The sequence below is a fragment of the Herpailurus yagouaroundi genome, unplaced genomic scaffold, assembly GCF_014898765.1.
Source record: "Herpailurus yagouaroundi ecotype Mexico unplaced genomic scaffold, PumYag 77, whole genome shotgun sequence".
Taxonomy (NCBI): Eukaryota; Metazoa; Chordata; class Mammalia; order Carnivora; family Felidae; genus Herpailurus; species Herpailurus yagouaroundi.
The window spans coordinates 20,005,847-20,028,876 of NW_024412388.1; the positions used below are offsets into that span (position 1 = coordinate 20,005,847).

Below are 23,030 nucleotides of genomic sequence, written 5' to 3' on the forward strand. Positions count from 1 at the left end.
TTGGGATCCCCAGACACGCTCATCATGCTCCATTTCTTTGTACATCACACTGTTTGGAAAAAGCTGATGATGTCTTCCCCCACCAGACACACACATCAGACTGTGAACTTGAGGATGTGGACGTGTTTTGTTCATTTCTGTACCCCAAGCACCAAGCATCAGGGCTGGCCCACAATATTTTGGTCCTTAGCTAGCATTTGTTGAATGGGTGAGCACAAGAGAAAACAGGAATAGGGACTTGATGGTGGGACTGGGGGAAGCATAGAACCTATGTCCTTGGGGCGCCTGAGTGGCGCGGCCGGTCGGTTAAATGCCTGACTCTTGGTTTCAGCTCAGGTCATGATCTCACACTTCATGGGTTAGAGCCCCACGTCGGGCTCCGTGCTGTTGGTGCAGAGCCTGCTTGGGATTTTCTCTCTCTCTCTCTCCCTCTTTGCCCCTCCCCTGCTCGCTCTCTCTCTCCAAATAAATAAATAAACTTAAAAAAAAAGAAAGAAAGAAACTATGCCCTCAGAGTTGCAGGAGACTGGAACTGCATCTGGGGAGGAGGAAGAGAAGCTGGTGCTCTGAGGCCCAAAACAGTCCGTATTGGCCCCCAGCACCAAAGGGAAGAATCAAGAACCAGGAATTGGTGATGGGTGGGATGGGAGCCCATAGGTGTTTACTTAGCAGCTAAACTCTAAAGCACAAAATAACTCGCCTCTCTGAGCCTCAGTTTCCCCACTTGCTAAATGGGATATAATTCATGTCCATCTCACCATGTCACCTGAAGATCAATGAGCAAATGAATATGCATACGTTTAGGAAATGAAAAGTGTAGCTTGTACCATTAAGCTTGTTCTAATGTTCCCAAAGTCAAGACAGCTCCCCAGGACCTCAGTGGATTCCAGAAACACAGTTCGCCACCAGCAGCATCTCAGCCAGGAATTTCCTTCTCTGAGGTGCTGACTCCCTGGGCAAAGCCCACTGATAGAAATAACCGGGCTTGGGGGGAACAAACTGTGAATCCATATGTCCCTAAATTCCAAAGTCACTCTTCCCTCCTCATGTGAAGGAGATATGATCAGTTCCGATTCATACACGGGAAAATTGGGGCTTGGAGGTTAAGTAGTTTGCCCAAGGACACGGGTGAGTGGCAGAGCAGAACTCAAATCGGAGTCTGTGCGATTCTGAAACTCTCTCACCAGAGTGTGCTGTCCCACCTCTGTGCTTCTGAGAATGTTCAGAGTCTAAATGTTCCACAGATCTGCCGGGTCATCACTCTTCCCCTCAGCCAGCCATGTGATCATAAACGTTCCTATGATATGGGGTCGGCTCTCAATTAGAGGATGTAGTTGTTAGTTCCAGTTCCCAGCTGGCAAAACAACGGAGAACATGCTGGGAAATGTGGGGAGTTTCCTACAGATGGTCTCAGAAGGTAGTGAGTTCCCCATTGCCTGGGCTTCACACAGAGAACTAATGAGATTTGTCAGGATCTTACAGGAGATTTTTGTTCCCAGCCGGGGACTGTTTAGATAGCCTATGTGTCTCCTCTTGAGTCAGGGACCCACATTCTCAACTGTTGGCACAGACATCAAAGTCCCTGAGCGTTTCTTGCATTTTACCCCCTTTATGTACCATGTTCTCCATGATTGTTTCTAAGACAGGCAGCCTCAGAAAAAAGGGTGGTTTCCTACATATGTTAGGTATCCAAACATTTGGTACTTTGGTTAACGCTTGGATTTCTCTGACCCAGCCCTCATAAAAGACTGCCAAAGGACCTGCCAATCTGTGATTTGGCCATTCATTTAATGGCCATAATAGTAGGAACGATTTATTGAGTTCCTTCTTTACACGGAGCACGACATACACAGGCAGCTACCCCCATTTTTCAAAAGAGGATTTTCACCGATTCGAAAAAGGCGAATAGTGAAAATAAATAGTACTGTTTGTTTGCAGTGAGCTCTTGTAGAGGCAGTGCTCACCCCAAAGCAGCCCCACCAAACTCCTCCCAGGGGAGCTACACTCAACATCAACCCACTATAGGTTTGTTTTTTCTTTTTTTTACATAAGCTCTACACCCAGCTGGGCCTTGAACTCAGGACTCCAAGATCAAGATTGCGTGCTCTACCAACTGAGCTAGCCAGGCTCCCACAAGCTACCATAGCTTTGAACTGGGTCTGTGAACATCTGTGCTTGATTTCGGTTTGTTCTGTGTATCCGTTAGCAAGATGGGTCCTACAGTATCAGAGAAGCCTAAGAGGTTATTTTTGGGGTCTGGGAAAGCTAAAAAAAAAAATTCCATATACATTAACGTTAATTGTTTCTTCACTTTACATGTCACTTTGGCTTACAGAAGCTTTCATAGAAACATTCGTACTTTCGGATAGTGGAGGAACCCTGTACTCAAAGCAATCTCATGAGGTAGGTATTGAAATTTCCGTCTTATGAGGCTAAGAGAGAAAACTTGCCCACAGTCCCCCAGCAAGGAGGTGACTGAGTCAGGTTTTGAACCCAGGTCTGTTTGGCCCCAGATCTCATAGTATACCACCCTGATGCACAGGCTGAACTTCATCCCACAGTGACTCACAGAATCTCACAGTCAAAAGGGCTCTTGAAGACCTAGACCCAAGCTCCGCCCACTACAGGAATCTCCCATAGATGGTTATCCTGTTCTGCTCAAATACCCCCAGTGACGGAGACCCCACCACATCACAAGGCAGTCCCCGCACGGTTGGAAAGTTCTTCCACTTTGACTGAGGTCTTCTGAGTAGCTTCTATGTCTCGAGGGGGTTCCCACTACCTCCAAGGGACTCAGGGGAGAAATGACTCAACAGTAATAGGAGAGAAGTCTAAATGAGCACCCCTGCTCACCCCCAGAGCAGTAGCTACAGAAGCAGGCAAAAGGTCAGCGCTAAGGCTGTGTCTCCGTAAGAGAAAGACCCTGTGAGGTGAGCAAGAGGGCCTCGTGGGCCATCCCTCCACCCCCAGCCCCCAGGCCCATGCAGTGGGTCCCCACCTGTTCCCTCCTGCCTTGACTCCTGCCCAACTCATCTGTGAAAGCAGCAGCGAGTTAGTAGTGGGAACAGCACTGGATGTGGAGTCAGACCTGTAATCATACGCTAGCCCCAACACCGACCTGCCGTGTGACCTTGGGCAAGTCACTGCACTGCTCTGAGGTTCCCTCAACTGTCAACTGTCAAAGGGCTATTGTGAGCATTAAAAGATGGTGTGTAAAGTGTCTTCCCAGTTACAAGCTTCTCAGTTACAAGCAAACAGCAACCAAAACGTCTAGTGTTCTGGTTAAGTGCAGACTCTGGGGTTAGGCTATCCTGGTTTTTGTTGTTTAACTGTTTGCTTGACATATAGGCAGTACTGGGTTAGAATCCAATTTTGACCGCTTATCTGTGTGACTTTGGGCAAGTCCTTTAACTTCTCTGCCTTGATTTTTCTCATCTTTAAAGTGGGGATCGACAGTGGTGTCTTCTCCTTGGTGAAGGTAAAATGAGGTAATGCATCGGAAGCATATAGCCCAGGGCCTGACACGTGCGAATTACTTAAAGTACTTAACGCTTGTTGACTACTGTCCATTCCCGCCTCCCAGAGCCCCTCAGTTGTCTCTCTTTCTCCCTGTCCCCACCACCCTTTTAAGTAGAGGGAGCCACGCCCAAAGCCTGGAGAGAGGGCCATCCATCCAAGCATCTTTGCCCCCCAGGGAGAGGATAGAGCCCTCTCTTTTTTCCCCTCCCACCCCAGCGCCTCTCTCTGAGTTATACTTCATGTGTGTGACTCAGTCTGAAACTTCTTATTCTAAATAATTTCCTGTTTCTCTTTCCTTCTTCTGCTCCACACCCACTGCCCAGGCTGTGGGCCAAATTGAGAAATTGAGGGGCAGATGACACATACTTGAACTGGGCCTGAGGGCTGTACTTGTGATGGGCCTGGAGTCACTCATTCCTACCATCACGACCAGCTTTACAGTAATCAGACTATTTCCATGGGCTTCAGAGAGCCCTCGAAGGGGATTAAATTCTCACCTGGAGGCATGAGTAGAGGGTTGGAATCAGAAGGCACGAGACTGAAGTAAAAACCTAACACCAGCCATGACTAGCTATGTGGTCTTGGGCGAGTCATTTGGCCACTGAGTCTCATTTTCCTCATCTGCAAACCATCCTCAAAGGGTGATATGAATCGAGGCTCTGACAGAGATTAGGTGTAGAGCAAAGGGTAGCCAAGTTGCAAGAATGCTTGATAGAACCTGCAGAGCTAGGTGAGACCCTCCAGAACCAGAGGATCTTAACTCAGGGTCCATTAAGCTTCCCAGGAATATGGAAATTATATGTATATGTAAAACAGCATATATATTGGTATTTTTCTGGAAGGAGAGGGTACAGGGTTTTCAGATTTTGAAAGGTGTTTGTGACCCCCTAAAATGTTAACAACTATTGCCTCCAGGAGAGCACATAACTAGCACTTTTACTTTACAAGTGCTCAGGACAGACTTTCTGTCCCGGCGCTGGGCATGAGTTCATGCAGAAGACACGAATGTTCTGGGCACTGACGATACAAAGATAAATCCTTCTTGCCTCTCTGGAGCACTGCGCGTCAAAGAGGTTAAGTCGGTTAGCCAAGGTCACCCACTTCTGAAGGAAGCCCTCTGTCAGGATTGGACCCCGCTGTTAGGATTGGAACCCCAAATCTCTGGCTGCAAAGCCAGCCCCTGTGTGTTTCCGTAGAGGGCCCTCCATGCCTGTTGCGTGTCAGAGTTCCCTCTGGTCCTGAGACCAGCAGGAAAAGCCCTGGAGACACCAGGAAGGAGCCAGATTGAGGCTAGGGGCACACCTGGGTGGGGGTGGGGGTGGGGGTGGGGGGTTGCTCAGGAGCTGCCTGTGGGTGGCAGGTCATTGACTGTAAACAGCCCTATTGTGAGCTGTCTGGGGGGGGGGGGTCCCTTCCTAAACTCCACCGCAGGCTGACAGACCAAGAGGAAATCCCACATGTGTATTTATATCAACCATACTGAGGTCTGATTTACAGTAAAAGGCACACACTTTGTACAGTTGAATGACTTTTGACAAACACACTGGTGAAGTCCATAGCACTCTCGAGATCTAGAACATTTGCATAACCCAGAGAATTCCCTCGTGTTCCTTTCTCAATCTCCCTCAATGTCAGAGACAGCCACTGTTCTGATTTTTGTCACCACGAAGTAGTGTTGCCTGTACTAGAACTTGGACACGTGGAATCGGAACGGCCGGTGCTCTTTTGTGTCTGACTTCTTTTTGTGCAGCATCATGGTCTGTGCAGATCCATCCGTGCTGTTGCGTGTTATCAGTGGTTCATTCCCTCTTGCTGCAGAGTAAGTACTCCATTGAGTGAATATATCACAATTGATTTAATCCATTCAGGTGTTGATGGGCACTTTTCCACCCAGTCTTGGGCTAAGAGGAATATTCATGTAGGATCTTCGTGTGGAAAAATTTTTCTTTGTCTTGGGTTAATATATAGAAGTGGCATTGCTGTGTCACAGAGTGGGTATACGTTTAACTGCATAAAAAAAAATTTTTTTTCCAGGGGTGCCCAGGTGGCTCCGTCGGTTAAGCATCTGACTCTTGACTTAGGCTCAGGTCATGATTGCACAGTTTGTGGGTTCAAGCCCTGCGGCAGGCTCTATACGAGAGCCTGCTTGTGTTTTCTCTCCCTCTCTCAAAGAACAAAACAAAACAGAACCTTTAATTAAAACAAAAAATTACTGCTTCTCAAAATACATTTTACACTATGACCAGCAATGTATGAAAGTTCCAGGTATCTTAGGTATTATTAGTCTTTTCGGCTTTAGTCATTCTAGTGAGTGGGAAGAGGTTTCCTTTTGTGGTTTTAATTTGCATTTCTCTAATGACTAGTGATGCTGAATATCTTTTCACGGGCTTCGCAGTTATTCTGATATTTTCTTTCATCTGTTCAAATCTTCTGCCCTATTTTAAAAATTAAGTTGTCGATTGTAAAGGATTTGTTGTATATTCTGGTACAAGACCTTTGTCAGATACACGTATTGGGACTATTCCAATCTGAGACTTGACATTTTATTTGAAGAGCAGAAGTTTTTAATTTTGGTGAAATTACAATTCATTTCTCAAATTTTAATTTTGTTTCATGTTTTCGTATCCAGAAAGTTTTGTTGTTGTTGTTTTACCTGTCTAGTGGTCACAAAGTTGTCTTTTAAGGGAGACCCATAATTTTTTTTAAGTTTTTTTTTTTTAATGTTTTATTTATTTTTGAGAGAGAGAGAGACAGAGTGCGAGCAGGGCAGGGACAGAGAGAGAGACACACACACACAGAATCTGAAACAGGCTCCAGGCTCTGAGCTGTCAGCACAGAGCCCGATGTGGGGCTTGAACCCATGAACCATGAGATCATGACCTAAGCCGAAGTCAGACGCTTAACCTCCTGAGCCACCCAGATGCCCCAGGGAAACCCATAATTTTAATGAAAATTGTACCTAACAACATGAGAAAACCTAAACAATGAGAAATTAAATAATTTACTCAAGGGCCCACAGTTAGGAAGAGACAGAGTTAGGATTCAGTTCAGTCCATCTATCTTGGAATTCTCTGCTCCTAACATTTACTACTTTATGACTTCCATAATTTCAAACCCAGGTGATGGTTATTCTGGAAATTTTAAAGATCTGTCAGGTTTTTATTGAGATTGCATTAGATCTATAACTTAATTTGAGGAGCATTAATATTTTAACAATATTGATATTTCCAATTCATGAACACAGTGTATCTTCATCTGTTGAGGTTTTATTTAATTCTGTAGACATCAGTGTTGCATATCTTTTGTTGACTTCATCCTTAAGAATTTAATATTTTGAATAATGTTGTCAATGGCATTGTTTCGTAAATTTCAGTGACCAATTGTGTGTTGCTTTTTTTTAAGAATACAATTGATTTTTGTAAGAATACAATTGATTTTTATATATTGACCATGTACTCTGCTATTTTGCTTAATTTACTTACTAGTTCTAATAGCTGTTTTTGTAGATTCCTTAGAATTTTCCACATAGACAATCTTGTCCTCTGCAAATAAAGATAGGTTTATCTATTCCTTTCTGATCTGTATGTGTCTCCTTTGTTTTTCTTGCTTATTGCATTGGCTAGAATCTCTGGAACAATATTAAATTTTAAAACATTTTTGCCTTATTCTCAATCTTAGGGGGAAGCATTCAATTTTTCCTCATTATATATGATGTTCTCTGTGGGATTTTCCTAGATATCCTTTATCAGGCTAAAGTCCCTTCTCTTCCTAGTTTGCTGAGAGTTTTGATCATGAATGTATTTTGGATTTTGTCAAATGCCTTTTCTGTAGCTATTGAGATGATCATATGTTTTTTGTTGTTTTTGTTGTTTTGGTCTTTTGATGTAGTGATTGATGTTAAACCAACATTGCATTACTGAGATACACAGCTATTCCGGTTATCTATTTCTTCTTGAGTGAACTTTGGTCGTTTGTGTCTTTCAAGGAATTTGTCCGTTTCATCTAGGTTGTTGGCATCTAATTTACTGGCATAAAGTTGTTCATACCATACCCTTATTATTTTTTTTAATTTATTTATGTATTTTAAGAGAGAGAACGAGCGGGGAAAGAGCAGAGAGAGGGAGAGAAAACCCCAAGCAGGCTTCACACTGTCAGTGCAGAGCCCAATGCAGGGTTCAAACTCAGGAACCGCGAGATCATGACCTAAGAGTCTGACGCTTAACCACTTAACTGCTTGACTGAGCCACCCAGGCGCCCCTCCCTTATTGTTACTTTAATGCCTGTGGTATCTAGAGTCAAGTCCCTGAAATGTCTCAGTCCAGATATTAGTAATTTATGTCTTTTCTCTCTCTTTTTTTTTTTTTCCTGATCAGTCTGGCTAGAGATTTATCAATTTTGCCGATACTCTCGAAGTAGGTTTTGGCTTAATCAACGATTTATATTGTTTTCCTATTGTCTGTTTCATTGATTTCTGCTCTTAAAATCTGCACTTCCACTGGAAGCTGACTAAAACACCAACTCTACTTCATTCTCATAAGTTGCCAGTAGAAATGCCTCACCTTTCTGGAGGGCAATAAGGTAATAACAAAATGTTTAAAATGTGTATGAAATGCGCACATTCTTTGCTTCTGAAATACTACTTTGAGGAATTTATACACTAGGATACTGGAAAATAACAACTGACAAGGGCAGGGAGAGCAGCCCTTGATTTGTAGCCTTTACTGATTTTGTGATATAAATGTTCCCACAATGGCCAATTTGAAGCTACTAACATAAATGTGTAGTTGTGAAGCAATGCCCACAGCTGGCTCTCAGGAGCCAGTACAAACAGGCTCCAGAATACCACTGAATTTATGTTAAAGAGAAAATTAGGAATAAGAATAAGAAATTATGTACAACTATACCCCACAGCATTATTTTATTGGTGGGAAATTGGTCAAACTTAAATATACACCAGTGATGCAAAAAATGCAATACGGGGGCGCCTGGGTAGCCCAGTCAGTTAAGCATCAGACTTCGGCTCAGGTCACGATCTCGAGGTTCCTGGGTTCCAGCCCCATGTCAGGCTCTGTACTGACAGCTCAGAACCTGGAACCTCCTTCAGATTCTATGTCTCCCTCTCTGCCCATCTCCCACTTGTGTTCTCTCTCTCTCTCTCTCTCTCTCTCTCTCTCTCTCTCTCTCCCTCTCTTTCTCTCAAAAATAAAATAAAACATTAAAAAAAATTTTAATGCATTATGGTATAGCTAGCTGTATGATGATATATTATACAGACACAAAATTTTGTTTGGGAAAACTATTAAGAACATGGGGAAATATTTATGATATAATGTCTTAAGCAAGTGTAATACAGTATAAGATTAATTTATTTTTACAATTTTATACATATAGGAAAAAAAAACCCAAATGATAGACAACAAAATATTAACAGTGATTCTTTGTGTTTTTTAAATACTTGACAAACTTTCTAAAATGAAGCTACGAATCTAGAAAAAAAAAAAAGCCACAAACTCCTAAGTAAAAAAAATTGTGTGTGCCCTAAGTACGTGTCCTAAGAATTGAAGAGGTAGGGAGACTCAGAAGTAGCTGACTCTTCCTATGACCACAGTTATAGAGCCACTTTCCTTCTTTCAGGATCTCAAAGGAGAGTCTTGACTAATCCCCACAGCCTTTGTAGGGACACTGTGGCAAAAAGAAAATGGTTTACCGATCCCCAACTAAGAAGCTAGAAAGCCTGACTAGGGACAGGCAAGTGTTCTGATTGCCTAAAAAGCAACGTGTTTTAGAAAAATGAAATTTAAAAAAACGAAAAATGAAATTTATTATGCTGTACATTACAGTGATGTTGGCATCTGCTCATTTGTCAGTCAACAAATGGGCACCTACACAACAGCGAATTTTTTGGAGGAAAAAAATATGACTTTAGTTTGGTATTTCTTAAAAGGCAATCTCTGTTCCTTCCTCCCATTTACCACACGCTAAGCACTTTACTAGAGGCTTTCAAGGCTTTAACTCATTTAATTATTAAAAACACACACAAATGAGGGACGCCTGGCTGGCTCAATCAGCAGAGGAGGTGACTCTTTTTTTTCTTTTCTTTTTTTTTTTTTTTGAGAGTGAGAGTACAGCAGGGAAGGAGCAGGGGAAGAGGAACAGAGGATTTGAACTGGGCTCTGCATTGACAGGCTGAGGACAAGCCCGATGTAGGGCTCAAGCTCATGGGCCACAAAACCATCACCTGAGCCGAAGTTGGGTACTCAACCAACTGAGCCATCTAGGTGCTCGAGTATGTGACTCTGGACCTCCAGGTTGTAAGTTTGAGCCCCACATTGGGTGTAGAGATTACTTAAAAATTAAAAAAAAAAAAAAAAACCAGCAAAGATGGGGCCCCTGGGTGACTCACTTGGTTAAGCGTCCAACTCTTGATTTCAGCTCAGGTCATGACGTCACAGTGCATGAGAGGGAGCCCCAAGTGGGGCTCTGTGCTGGCAGCATGGACCCTGCTTGAGATTCTCTCTCTCCCTTGCTCTCTGCCCCACCCCCACGTGCACGTGTTCTCTCTCTCTCTCTCTCCCTCTGCCTCCGTCTCTCTCTCTCTCAAAAATAAACTTTAAAGGGGTGCCTGGGTGGCTCAGTCGGTTAAGCGTCCGACTTCGGCTCAGGTCGTGATCTTGCGGTCTGTCAGTTCAAGCCCCGTGTCAGGCTCTGTGCTGACAGCTCAGAGCCTGGAGCCTGTTTCAGATTCTGTGTCTCCCTCTCTCTGGCCCTCCCCTGTTCATGCTCTGTCTCTCTCTGTCTCAAAAATAAATAAACGTTAAAAAAAATTAAAAATAAGTAAACTTTAAAAAAACAGCAAAGGAGATATTATTTCCATTTACATATGAAAAAAATACTGGCATGTCAGAGAACTTTAATCAAATGGTATAAAAGAACTTAAATCCCCTAATCAATAGTTCACGTTTACTGAGTGCCAATCACTGCACCAAATGCTTTATTAGTATTTAATGCCTTTACTTACTTACCTATGGAGAGAAGGCTTTGATTATACTCATTTTACTTATGAGTATGAGGTTAAATTATCTGTGTGTTAAATTACCTACTGAAGGTCATCCTGTTGGAAAATGATAATTCTGGTACCAGAACTGGTCTTAGCATTTGAAGACCTGGGTTCAAATCTTGTTTCTATTTTATTTTATTTTTTATTTTAAAATAATGATTCTTCCCCCCCCCCCCCCCGCCATGTTTATTTATTTTAAGAGAGAGAGAGCACGAGCGCTGCTCGAGCAGGAGCAGGGGAGGGGCAGAGAGAGGGAGAATCCCAAGCTGACAGCACAGAGCCTGATGCAGAACTCAAACCCATGAACTGAGTCAGGGCTCGAACTCATGAACTGTGAGATCATGACCTGAGACGAAACCAAGAGTCTAACTCTTAATCAACCGAGCTACCCAAGCACTCCAAATCTTGTTTTTACAATGTGATTTTGGGCAAGCTGCCCAACAGCTCTGAGATTTAGTTTAGCTTAGTTTTGTTTTGTTTTATGTTGTTTTGTTTTGCTTTGCTTTAAGGTTTTTTTTTTGAAGTTTATTTATTTTGAGAGAGAGAAAGAGAGAGTGACTGAGCCACCCAGGCACCCCTATCATCCCCTCTATATTACACCTACTTTGCAGAGGTGTTTCAGAGGACCAAGTTAATTAAATAAAGTGCCCAGCACCATCTTTGGCGTAAAGCAGTTGTTCAATCAATGGTAATTATTTTATTTGTTAGGTGCTGTAGGCAATGTTCCCTCTGCCTGTGTCCCACCTGAGTCTATTTCCTCCTCTTCCTGAACAAGCAGGCAGCCAGACTACATTTCCCATGTTCCCTAGCTGTTAGGTGTGGCCATGTGACAGAGTTCTAGCCAATGGGATGTGAACAGACATACTCTGTCTGCCAAATCATCCTCTCCATGCCCTTTCTTCTTCCTGTGGTTTGAAAAGCCTGGGCACTTTGGGAGCCATGCAGTGAAGATGGGCAGAGCCATGAGGTGGACGGAGCCTGGGTTATTGAATCGCTGCTAAAAAGAAGGTCACATGTCAATCAGGGACACTTGTTTTGGATTTTATGTTAGCAAGAAAGAAACTTGTTTTGTGGGTTGGTTTGTTTTAGCATAAGTACTACTGTAAGGGATCAATGAAGGGTCCATTCTCATTGTTGGCAATCCCCAGGCTCCAAGCATCACAGGTCCTGTCTTTGTGGTCCTGAGAAGTCCACACACGGAGGCTGGCCAGGATAGTACTGCTCACCCCAGACCTCTTCATGCCCTGCATCACCACTAAGTAGACACCAGTTATCAAATGATAGAAGAGCCAAGGACTGAACTCTGCATTCTCCTGGAGACATGATCTCCACCTAAAAAATTAAGGCTCTGATGATAACATTTTGACGTTGGCAGGTTTCCAAAGGAAAAAACTCTGAATGGGATGGTGGGGTGCCTCCCAAGCCATATTCCTGTGAAGTCCACCTGCTCCCTGGTAACTAAACTCTTTTGCTCACAAACCTCCTATGGCTGTCTTTCCAGGTTTCCATCGAAGGCTTTCCTCCAGAAAGCCTTTCTTAACCATTTGAGTCCAATTGCTTGCTCTTATCACCTCTTATTTTTGTTGTTTGCAACACTCCTTTCACTATTGCTTTTCCATCTTTTTTTCTTATTCTTCTTTGCTATTCCTTAACTCTGTGAGCTACTTTTCTTAACTCTTTGAGACAGAGAAAAATGAAGGAGTGAAGTAGAAGAAACGGTGTCCCATGGAGAAATCATCAGAACACAGAAGCAGAGTTATTATCCCAGTCTGTTATTTACCAGCTATGTGACACTGGGCAAATCACTGTCCAGAGAAATGAGGGATTAAAACCCAACCAATGGGGGCGCCTGGGTGGCTCAGTCGGTTAAGTGTCCGGCTTCGGCTCAGGTCATGATCTTGCGGTTTGTGAGTTCAAGCCCTGCGTTGGCTCTGTGCTGACAGCTCAGAGCCTGGAGCTTGCTTCTGCTTCCGTGTCTCCCTCTCTCTCTGCCCCTCCCCTGTTCACGCTCTGTCTCTTAATAATAAATAAATGCTAAAAAAATATATTTAAAAAAAAATAAAACCCAACCAATGGTTCTGTTTGTTTGAAAACCACTAAAGCCCCCTTCGGGTTGTTTTTTCCTTTTCAAACCCTGTGAACTACAATCAAACCACATTTGCTGATGGGAGCAGTGGAAGAGAGTGGAAGGAGTGGACGAGATTTGAAGTCAGTTAGATCTAGGTTGGGATCTCAAATCCACAGTTCATTAGCTGTATGACCTTAAGTAAATCGCTTTCCCTTTCTGAGCCTGAGTGATGCTGCTTCTCCCTTTCCTCTTTCCTCTTCCCTTATACCCTTTTATTCCTTTTGTTTCCTTTCTATCCTTCTTTTTATTTTTGAAATCAAGTGTACTGTTTTAATTTTCATATAATAAAACACACCCATTTGAAGTATACAGTTGGGGGTGTTGTTGGGCTCGTGCTGAGCATGGAGCCTGCTTAAGATTCTCTTTCTCTTTGCTCCTTCCCCCCACTGGGGCTCTTTAAAATAAAGAAAAGTGGGGCGCCTGGGTGGTGCAGTCGGTTAAGCATCCGACTTCAGCCAGGTCACGATCTCGCGGTTCGTGAGTTCGAGCCCCGCGTCGGGCTCTGGGCTGATGGCTCGGAGCCTGGAGCCTGTTTCCGATTCTGTGTCTCCCTCTCTCTCTGCCCCTCCCCCGTTCATGCTCTGTCTCTCTCTGTCCCAAAAATAAATAAACGTTGAAAAAAAATTTTTTTAAATAAAATAAAGAAAAGAAGAGAAGAGGAAAAAAAAAAGGAAGAGAAAGGAAAAGAAGAGAGAATAAAATAAAATAAAATAAAATAAAATAAAATAAAATAAAATAAAATAAAACACCCCAACCAAGATATGGAACAATTATATTAGTCCCCAAATTCTCATATTCTCCTTTATTGTTAATCTCTCCACTCCCAGAAAATCACTGATATGCTTGATGTTACATAGGGTTGCCTGTTCTAAAATTTCATGTAAAGGGAATAATATGTACTCATTTTTGTCTAGCTTCCCTCATTAACATAATGTTTTTGAGAGTCATCCATATTACTGCAGAAATCAGTTTCGTTTGTTGCTGGGTAGTGTTTCGTTTTATTATACCACAATTCATTTATCCATTTACCTGCTGATGGACATTTGGGTTATTTCCAATTTAGGTCTAGGTTTATGCTGTAAACATTCATATACAAGACTTTTTATAGACATATGCTTTTATTTATCTCAGGTAAACATCTAGGAGTGGAATTGCTGGGTCATAAGTTAAGCGTATGTTTCATTTTATAAGAAACTATAGAGCTGTTTTCCAAAATATTTGTAGGTACCACTTTACAATCCCACGTGGCATTTGAAGGTTTTAGTTGTTCGATTTCCTCACCAACACTTGGTATTATCGTTCTGTTTAAGTTATAGCTATCTGATGGATGTATACAGATATCTCATTTTAATTTTTTAAAAGATTTTCTTTTTTTAATTTTCTTTTTTATTTTTTTAAATTTACATCCAAGTTAGTTAGCATATAGTGCAACAGTGATTTCAGGAGTAGACTCCTTAATGCCCCTTCCCCATTTAGCCCATCCCCCCTCCCACAACCCCTCCAGTAACCCTCTGTTTGTTCTCCATCTTTAAGAGTCTCTTCTGTTTTGTCCCCCTCCCTGTTTTTATATTAGTTTTGTTTCCCTTCCCTTGTGTTCATCTGTTTTGTCTCTTAAAGTCCTCATATGAGTGAAGTCATATGATTTTTGTCTTTCTCTGACTGACTAATTTCACTTAGCATAATACCCTCCAGTTCCATCCACGTAGCTGCAAATGGCAAGATTTCATTCTTTTTGACTGCCGAATAATACTCCGTTGTATATATATCCCACATCTTCTTTATCCATCCATCCATCGATGGACATTCGGGCTCTTTCCATACTTTAGCTATTGTTGATAGCGCTGCTATAACCACGGGGGTGCATGTGTCCCTTCGAAACAGCACACCTGTATCCCGTGGATAAATGCCTAGTAGTGCAATTGCTGGGTCGTAGGGTAGTTCTATTTTTAGTTTTTTGAGGAACCTCCATACTGTTTTCCAGAGTGGCTGCACCAGCTTGCATTCCCACTTTTCTTTTATTTTTTAAAGGTAAGTAATCTATATACCCAGGGTGGGGCTCAAATTTATAATCCTGAGATCAAGAGTTGAATGCTATATGGACAGAGCCACCCAGGCACCCCTCATTTTAATTTTTTTGATGTTTTATTTATTATTTATTTTTGACAGAGACAGAGCACGAGTCGGGGAGGGGCAGAGAGAGAGGGGGAGACACAGAATCCGAGCTGTCAGCACAGAGCCCGACATGGGGCTCGAACTCATGAAACGTGAGATCATGACCTGAACTGAAATCGGACTCTTAACCGACTGAACCACCCAGGCGCCCCACCCCTCATTTTAATTTTAATTTGTATTTTCCTGATGCCTAATAAATGTTGAGCACCTTTTCATGTGCTTATTAGAAGTTCCTGTATCTTCTCTTGAAGAGTCTGTACAAATCTTTTGCCTATTTCTCATCGGGTTTTCCTATTATTGAGTCGATGAATTCTTTACATATTCTGGATACAGATCCCTTGTCAGAAATATATATTACAAGTATTGTCCCCTAGTTTGCAGCTTGCCTTCATTTTCTAAATGGTGCCTTTTGAGGCGCAGAAGATCTTAACGTTAAGGTCTAATTTATCAAGTTTTTCTTCTATAGTTAATGTTCTTGTTTTGTTTTAAGAAAACTTTTTCCATCCAAGGTTCCAAAGAGTTTCTGTTTTCTTGCAAAAGTTTTAGCATTTATGCATAGGTCTGTGATCCATTTCAAATTATTATTTTTTGTATGGCATGAGATAAGGGTTAAATTTGTTTTTTCTCCTTATGTACATCAGTTGCTTCTACACCATTTTTTGAAACAGGCCATCCTTTCTTTGGCGCTTTTGCTGAAAACCAATTGGCTGTATGCGTGTGCCTCTGTTCCCAAACTCTATTCTGTTGGTCTATATGTCTTTATAATACCACACTGTTTAATTGCCATAGCTTTATAATCTTGATATCAGGTAGTTTAAGCCTGCTTCACCTGTACATTTTTTTGTATTTTCTCTTCTTCGATTTTGTGCAGTTTCACTATGATGGGATTCTTCTCTTTTTTATATTGACCCAGGAATAGAATTACTGGGACCTAGACTATATACAAAATGAATTTGACCGTGTAGTGACAGTTGCTCTCCAGAATGGCTGCACTAATTTAACATTCCCAGTAGAGCCCCTATATTCTTCCCATTTTGGCAAACACTTAGCATTACCTAGCTTTCTAATTTTTGCCAGTCTAAGGTTATAACCTAATATCTCCATGCTGTTTTTAAAAGCAGATTTATTGAGATAACACTGATAAATAATGAACTGCACAGAGAACAATTTATTGAGTTCTGACATTTGTATACACCTGTCGAACCATCTCCACAAACAGATAATGAATGCATTCTTTAACCCCCACCCCTGCCAAAAACTTCCTTGTGGCCCTTTGAGTCTGAGCCTTTTCATTTGCAAAATGCAGCTCAGTTGTGAGGACATGTGGTGTGACCTTAGTTTGAGTTCTGGCACATAGAAGGTGCTGGGGAAATAGGGCTAGAATAAATGCAACCACACAGCAGGGGAGATACATGTAAGGCCCTGGAGCCAGACTGCCCAGATTCAAACCCATCTCTGCTATTTGTCACTTGGACAAGTTACTCCGTGAATCCTTTTCCTTATCTGTAAAAAGGGAATCCTAACGGGATACCTACCGACAGGATTGCTATGAGGATTAAAAGAGTTAAATGTTTTCCCATCGCAGGTAATTGAATGATTTTAGCTAGATTTTTTTTTTCTTGAAATTCTGAAAATATTCATTAGCACCTTCTCTGACAGGTAGGGGTTTGGGACTCCAGCTCCGTAGCCTCTGAGTTCAATGTGGTCTCTAGGAACTCTTACAAGTCTGGTCCTGTAAGGTCCAGGACTTAGGCGGCAGTGGTAATTCTAGGAATGGCCGCAAGGGGGAATAGGAATTTACTCTTGTGAACTGTGAGAACAAGTCAATATTTTTTATCTACCCACGTGGAAATAACAATATTGATATCTGAGCAGCGGCTCCTTCTTAGTATGCCGCATCCAGGGCTTATGTGAGTGGTTCATTGTTAGTGTTTTGCCCATCCTGAGTCTCTGTGGTTGAGCATTATAATGCACATACGAACAGGAGGACTAATCAACAGCCTTTTGGAGAATAACCTGTTGAATAAGTAGCAGTTGTAGTAATAGTGTAACCTATGCTTATAGGGTAGTTATTCTTATTTCTTTTTCTTTTTTCTTTCTTTTTCTTTTTCTTCTTTTGAGAGAGAGAGAGAGAGAGAGCATGAGATGGGGAGGGGCATAAGGAGAGGGAGAGAGAGAATCTTAAGCAGGCTGTATGCCCAGCACAGAGCCCACTATGGGGCTCGATCTCACTGTGAGATCATGACCTGAGCCCAAATCAAGAGTCAGACGCTTCCCACATTGAGCCACCCAGGTGCCCCAGACATACCTTTGGAGTAAAAGGGACTAGGTTCAACTCTGACTCTTCCAATTGCCGTGTGACTTTGGATAAATTACCCAGCCTCTCTGAGTCTGTTATTCGGGTGTAAAAAAGTTAAATACATACACTTTATTCATAGTGAGTTTGTGAGGTACAAATAACCAAGCTTTTATACAACATCCAAGAGTTTCTAGCATATAGTAGGAACTGAGAACAGGCTTAGGTGGATGCCGGGGGAGCCTCAGAAGGAGACTGTGAGACAAGGATTCCTGGATAAGAGATTTATTAAAGAAATGTTCCGGGGTGCCTGGGTGGCTCAGTCGGTTGAGCGTCCGACTTCGGCTCAGGTCATGATCTCGCAGCTCGTGAGTTCGAGCCCCGCGTCGGGCTCTGTGCTGACAGTTTGGAGCCTGGAGCCTGCTTTGGACTCTGTGTCTCCCTCTCTCTCTCTGCCCCTAACCCACTTGCATTCTGTCTCTGTCTCTCTCAAAAAATAAACATTAAAAAAATGTTTTTAAAGAAATATTCCAAGTCAGTAAGGGTGTAGGAAAAGTGGGACAGGGAAGAAGCAGCAGCAGCCAAGCAAACGAGATTTCAGGCAGTTGCAAAAAGCACAGCTTAATCCCTCAGGGAACTCAGGAGTATAAATTCTACTGGAGACAAGTAAACTGGGCTCTCATTCAAACTCTCACATCCAATTAGTCATTTGCTGAAGACGAGGGAAGGATCAAAGCCATTCTGGTAGCCTGAGGACCATCCTCCTTTGAAGAGCCTCAGGTACTGGTTATTAGAAGCAAAAGCAAACAGCAACCAAAGGAGGGATGGGATGGACTGGTAAGAGATCTGAGAGGGTCTGGGATGAGCAAGAATAATAATAATATCTACTACAGGGTTTGGGTTTTTTTCCCTCCTTTTAGAAAAGCTGGGCTTGAGTCCTAGCTTTGCCACTTCGTACAAGATTTGTAATTCCTAAGGAGCTTTTCATCTAGTGAAGGAGTCAGATAAGGAAATCAAAAATTACCTAACTCTATGATAAGTGACATCATTAAAGCATGGTGGGGAAAGGGAGCCATTGGTAGGAAGGAGGGTATGGCCAGTTCGATCAAGGGGCAGGGTTTCAGGGAAGGTCTCAAGAGAAGCTGATGCTTAAACTGACTTCCCAAAGATGGGGACAGATTTATCAGGCAGACAGCCAGAAAGGGCGTTCCTGACAGAGGGAACAGCCCAAGCAAAATCAAAGACATGTGAAATAGCCTGACAAATCAGACTTGAAGGATCAACACGGAGACCTTGGATGCCAAGACTAGGGGTTTAAACTTAACTCCATAAAGCAGTGAGAGCCACTGAAGGATTCTGAGCTGGGGAATGGTTTGGCCAACCTTGCATTTTAGAGTGATCATTCTGGCTGCCACTAGTGTGAACAACGTGGAGGAAGAGACACCCCAGACAGGGAGATCAGACCGGAGACATTTAGAATAGCCAAATCAAGAGCTCAAGGGAGGCACCCATAGAACTTGGATCCCTGAATGGAGAGTGGTGCCTTTTACCAAGATTACAAAGTATTATTTTGCCAAGAGTGAGGGGGGAAATAAAAGGTTTTGTATTTTCCCTATTGATTTCAGACAAGAAACCAGGGTAATGGATAAGACTGGGGAGAACCTGTAGACAAAATTAATTATTAATAACAAATCATATGGAATATCACATTCCTCAAAGTACTTTCACATCCATTATCGGATTGATCCTTGAACAACCCTGGGAGGGGAGGGAAGCAATTGACAGATAAAAGGCTAGAGCCCTATAGAGCTGAAGTGAGTTGTGATGGTCAGGCAGGATTTGTGGGAGTTTTAAATGTTTTTTAGTAAAATGAGGAATGAATAAGAACCTTGGCATCTTTTAGGGGAAACGAGTTTTCCCTCCATTACACAAGCTAATATATACTTGTTAAAGACAATTTGGAAAAGACTAAAACCTAGGAAAAAATATTTAGCCCCTTATGGCCTCACAAAGAATTACCAGTAATATTTTGGTGCGGCTTCCCCCCTCCCAAAAAAATTTTTTTTCCATGCTTAGGATTCTTATTTTAGGTTTAATCTATTTATTTTGAGAGAGAGAGTGAGAGAGAAAAAGCATGAGTGGGGGAGGGGCAGAGAGAGAGGGGGAGGGGGGAGAGAGAGAGAGAGAGAGAGAGAGAGAGAGAGAGAGAAATCCCAAGCAGGCTCCGAGCTGTCAGTGCAGAACCCGACGCAGGGCTTGAACTCACCAACCGTGAGATCATGACCTGAGCCGAAATCAAGAGACAGCCACTTAACTGACTGGGCCACCCAGGCACCCCTATGCTTAGGTTTCAATCTGCTTTTTTTTTCATGTTGTATTATAATATAAGCACTTCATCGTGTAGTGATAATTTTTAATATAATTATTTTTAACAGCTTCAGAATATTCCAAGTGGATTGTTTTGACTAATTACTAATTGGCAGATATTTGGGTTGCATATTTTATTTTATTTTTTTTTCAACGTTTATTTATTTTGGGACAGAGAGAGAGCATGAACGGGGGAGGGGCAGAGAGAGAGGGAGACACAGAATCGGAAACAGGCTCCAGGCTCTGAGCCATCAGCCCAGCGCCTGACGCGGGGCTCGAACTGACGGACCGCGAGATCGTGACCTGGCTGAAGTCGGACGCTTAACCGACTGCGCCACCCAGGCGCCCCTGGGTTGCATATTTTAAACATTTTTTCCAACATAAAACGATCTTTGTGATGAACAGCTTTGCGCACACGGCTTCTTCTGAATTTTGAATTCATCCCTTAGAACAGGTTTCCAGGAGTGGAATGACGAAGTCAAGGTGAAGAACGTTCTCCCACTCTTGATAAAATATTGCCAGTTGTTTTCAAAAAGGATTATACCGGCCTTTCTTGGACTCTCCATAAGTATTCCTGCTATGAATCCCATTTTTGCTACCTCACAATAATAAAAAGAGAGTGATACTCTTAAAAGAAGGAAGATTTTAGCTATGCCAAAAGCCTTCAATCAGCTGAGGGACATTCTACCTCATCCATCTCGTTTGTCTGCTGTTATTTCTCTTTTGACCAGCAGATGGCAGGATAATCCCACAACAGGTGGTCATGGCTTAATTTAATTGCAATGAGGAGAAAATTGCTTCTTTTCCCACATGTATTTCTTTCCTGAGATAAACAGCAAGTAGGGCATCTGCCTCCTTACTGGAAGTAAGACATGTAAGAAGGCGGCTTTTCAGCAAGGAATATCAAGGTAGCCGATATAAATTCTGAGCCTTAGGTTACATCGTACTCTGTACAGAAACAAATTTCTCAGAAAGAAGCAAACAGAGGTTGAAATTCCACATATTCTAGATTTCGCCCAGTTAATAATCATAAAAAAAAGTTTATAGCCAGAAAGTCACAGAGGCCCTCCTGTTGTAATTGTTAGAGTTTAGAGTCAGTGGGAACACCCTCCTCACCCAGGGGATTTTAAAAGCCAATCCCACCCTCTCCCCACAATTCTCTCCGCTCCACTCATTTCCCATCCCTTCACAAAATTGCCAGGGTAATTGACTCTTAGATGAGATGAGTTTGACTTTCTACCCTGATTTTGTAACGAGTTCTTTTGGTGAGGTTCTTTGTTTGAAAATGCACAATAAAAATGGCTTTAGAATGACTTCAGAGGATTCTTTCTTTTTCTGGTGCCAACAACAGATTCCAAAGCAGCTATTATTCGAGGTGGGTGATAGGATCCCTTGAGACGGTTTAAGTATCGGTTTTCAAAGTGCTTAGGAACCTGAAATGTCCTGTATGGTATATTTGCAGGTGCATAATTGGCCAAGTGCTCCAGGGGTTCTAAAGACTGCCTTCCTGTAGTCGGAATAGACACATTTAGCCTCTTACTGAAATTGAAGGCTGCAACGCCGATAACAAATCTGATTCTAACTCTCCCATGTCACCGCAGCCCAAAGGTGCCTTTGTCTCCTAGGAGAAAGAGGTTGGAGGTAAGTGAATGGCCCTTAACCAGAGCCATGTACAAAACATTGCTAAGGAAAACTTTTGTCCTAAGAGTGTAGGTTTAGGCTGTTGTGTGCGAAGCAAATTTGCTTTGTTCTCAGCCAACCTGCCTGAACGCAAGTATTGCGAGTTGGCTGGAGCTGGAGAGCAGCAAACTGCTTTAAAAGCGGGCTTTCAGTGGGAAATTTTAAACATACAATGGCTTTATTTTTGTTAGGCAGAACTCTCCAACCTGGCTTTTTTATTGCACTAACCAAAATAAATCTGGATAAACTTAAAAGGCTGCCTTGATGTCAGGAGAAAATGGATATTGTCTCTCCTGAACATGTTTGAATGGGAGCACATAATCCTAGCTACATCCAGATAAGAATCCACCTCCTCCCGCAGAAAGCTTTCCTGGAATGGAATACCACCAAGAGTATTCACTTTGCGGCCTGACGGTTCCAGCCTGTCTTACTAAAACTTCTAAAGAAATAGTTTGCCCACTCCTTCACTCTTCCATTTGTAGTTAATACTCATGTGTACTTAGTGGTGTTCTGAGCTCCTTTTATTTCTCAAGTCCCCTGGCATTTGATGATACCTGTGCAGCAGGAGTTCTCATCACAGCAAATGCAGGGTGGTGTTTAGTGGAGAAGGGGCGAGGAGAGGGGAAAAATCACCTATGCATTTTCCTAAGTCAGTTGACTTGAGAAACCAGTAGTCTCCATTTAAGATTCAATGTCTTTAAATATTAGGGTCCCTGGTTATGAAGACGTGGGTGAAACTGCTTCCCTCAGACAAACCTGAGGTGGAGGATGTAGGTGTCACATATAAATCAAAGAGGTGCCTCTCAACAGGGAAGATTTAATCAGCTCTCCTTCCCAGGATCAGCTGCCAGGTTTGAACATTTACTTGTCTGTGTTCCAGGCAGGAGACACTGCTAATTATGGGAGCAATTCCCATGGATACAGAGAAGAATTGTCTAAGCTGGGGAGTCAAAGCTCTGATCGAGAGGGTGCTGAGAGGAAAAATGCCCCCAACATTCTCAGAGGAAATTCCAGAGTTGTCTAGGGACATGCCTTCTCTGCAGGAATGCCCCATATATCTGGCATTTGAAGATCTGGAAACAGGTTTTCCTTTACCTTCCTAACTCATGCACTAAGGATCCCTGTATTTGAGAAATGGAATTTAAAAAGTGGTCTCTTTTATTCAAACATTATCTGATAAGGTTATTTTGAAACAAACAAACAAACAAACAAACAAAACCAAAAACCAAAAGTCCAGGTTTTACCCAGAGTGATTCTCACAAATGACAGTACCTGAAAAGAGGCAGGCTGGGCCATGGGGGCAGCCAAATGGCACGAGCACTTGAAACCTGTTGTCTTATCCTTGGCAAAGATACCACCTGATCCACTCTGCTGTATGTAAAGCAAGCTGTGTCAAAACTTACCTTTCTTGTGACACAAAATCTACATTCGCAAATGAGCTTCTCCGACATCAGTTTGAATTTATGTTCTGCCCCTCCTTTCTCCATTATGCAGAGCACCTGCTCCCTGTCCCTCCCCCACTCCTCCAGCTGTCTGTCTGTCTCATTTGTGTCAATTAAGAATTCAATACTGCTTGATTTAATTGAATGACTTTCCCTGTATAGAATCCCAACCACAGATAGAGCATTGACCATCACTCCCATTGCCCAGAATAAAAACTCTAAAACTCCAAAGGCATGCAAGGGTGCCTTAGAAAAGAGAAGGGGTCCTTGCTGGCTTTCCAGTGAAAGCAAGGAGGGCAAGACAGGATTCCCTGGCAATATCAGTTATGTAGTTGGTGGCCCACCAAAAGGCAGCATTGCATAAACCAA

General features: G+C 42.6%; 1 long non-coding RNA gene across 1 annotated transcript; it reads left to right on the forward strand.

Moving 5' to 3' along the window:
- Positions 1-438: 438 nt before the first annotated feature.
- On the forward strand, positions 439-22,380 carry LOC121023826 (uncharacterized). Its single transcript, XR_005787513.1, has 4 exons — positions 439-1,417; positions 2,336-2,403; positions 21,002-21,180; positions 22,100-22,380. It is a non-coding gene; the product is annotated as an uncharacterized LOC121023826 (long non-coding RNA).
- Positions 22,381-23,030: the final 650 nt, after the last annotated feature.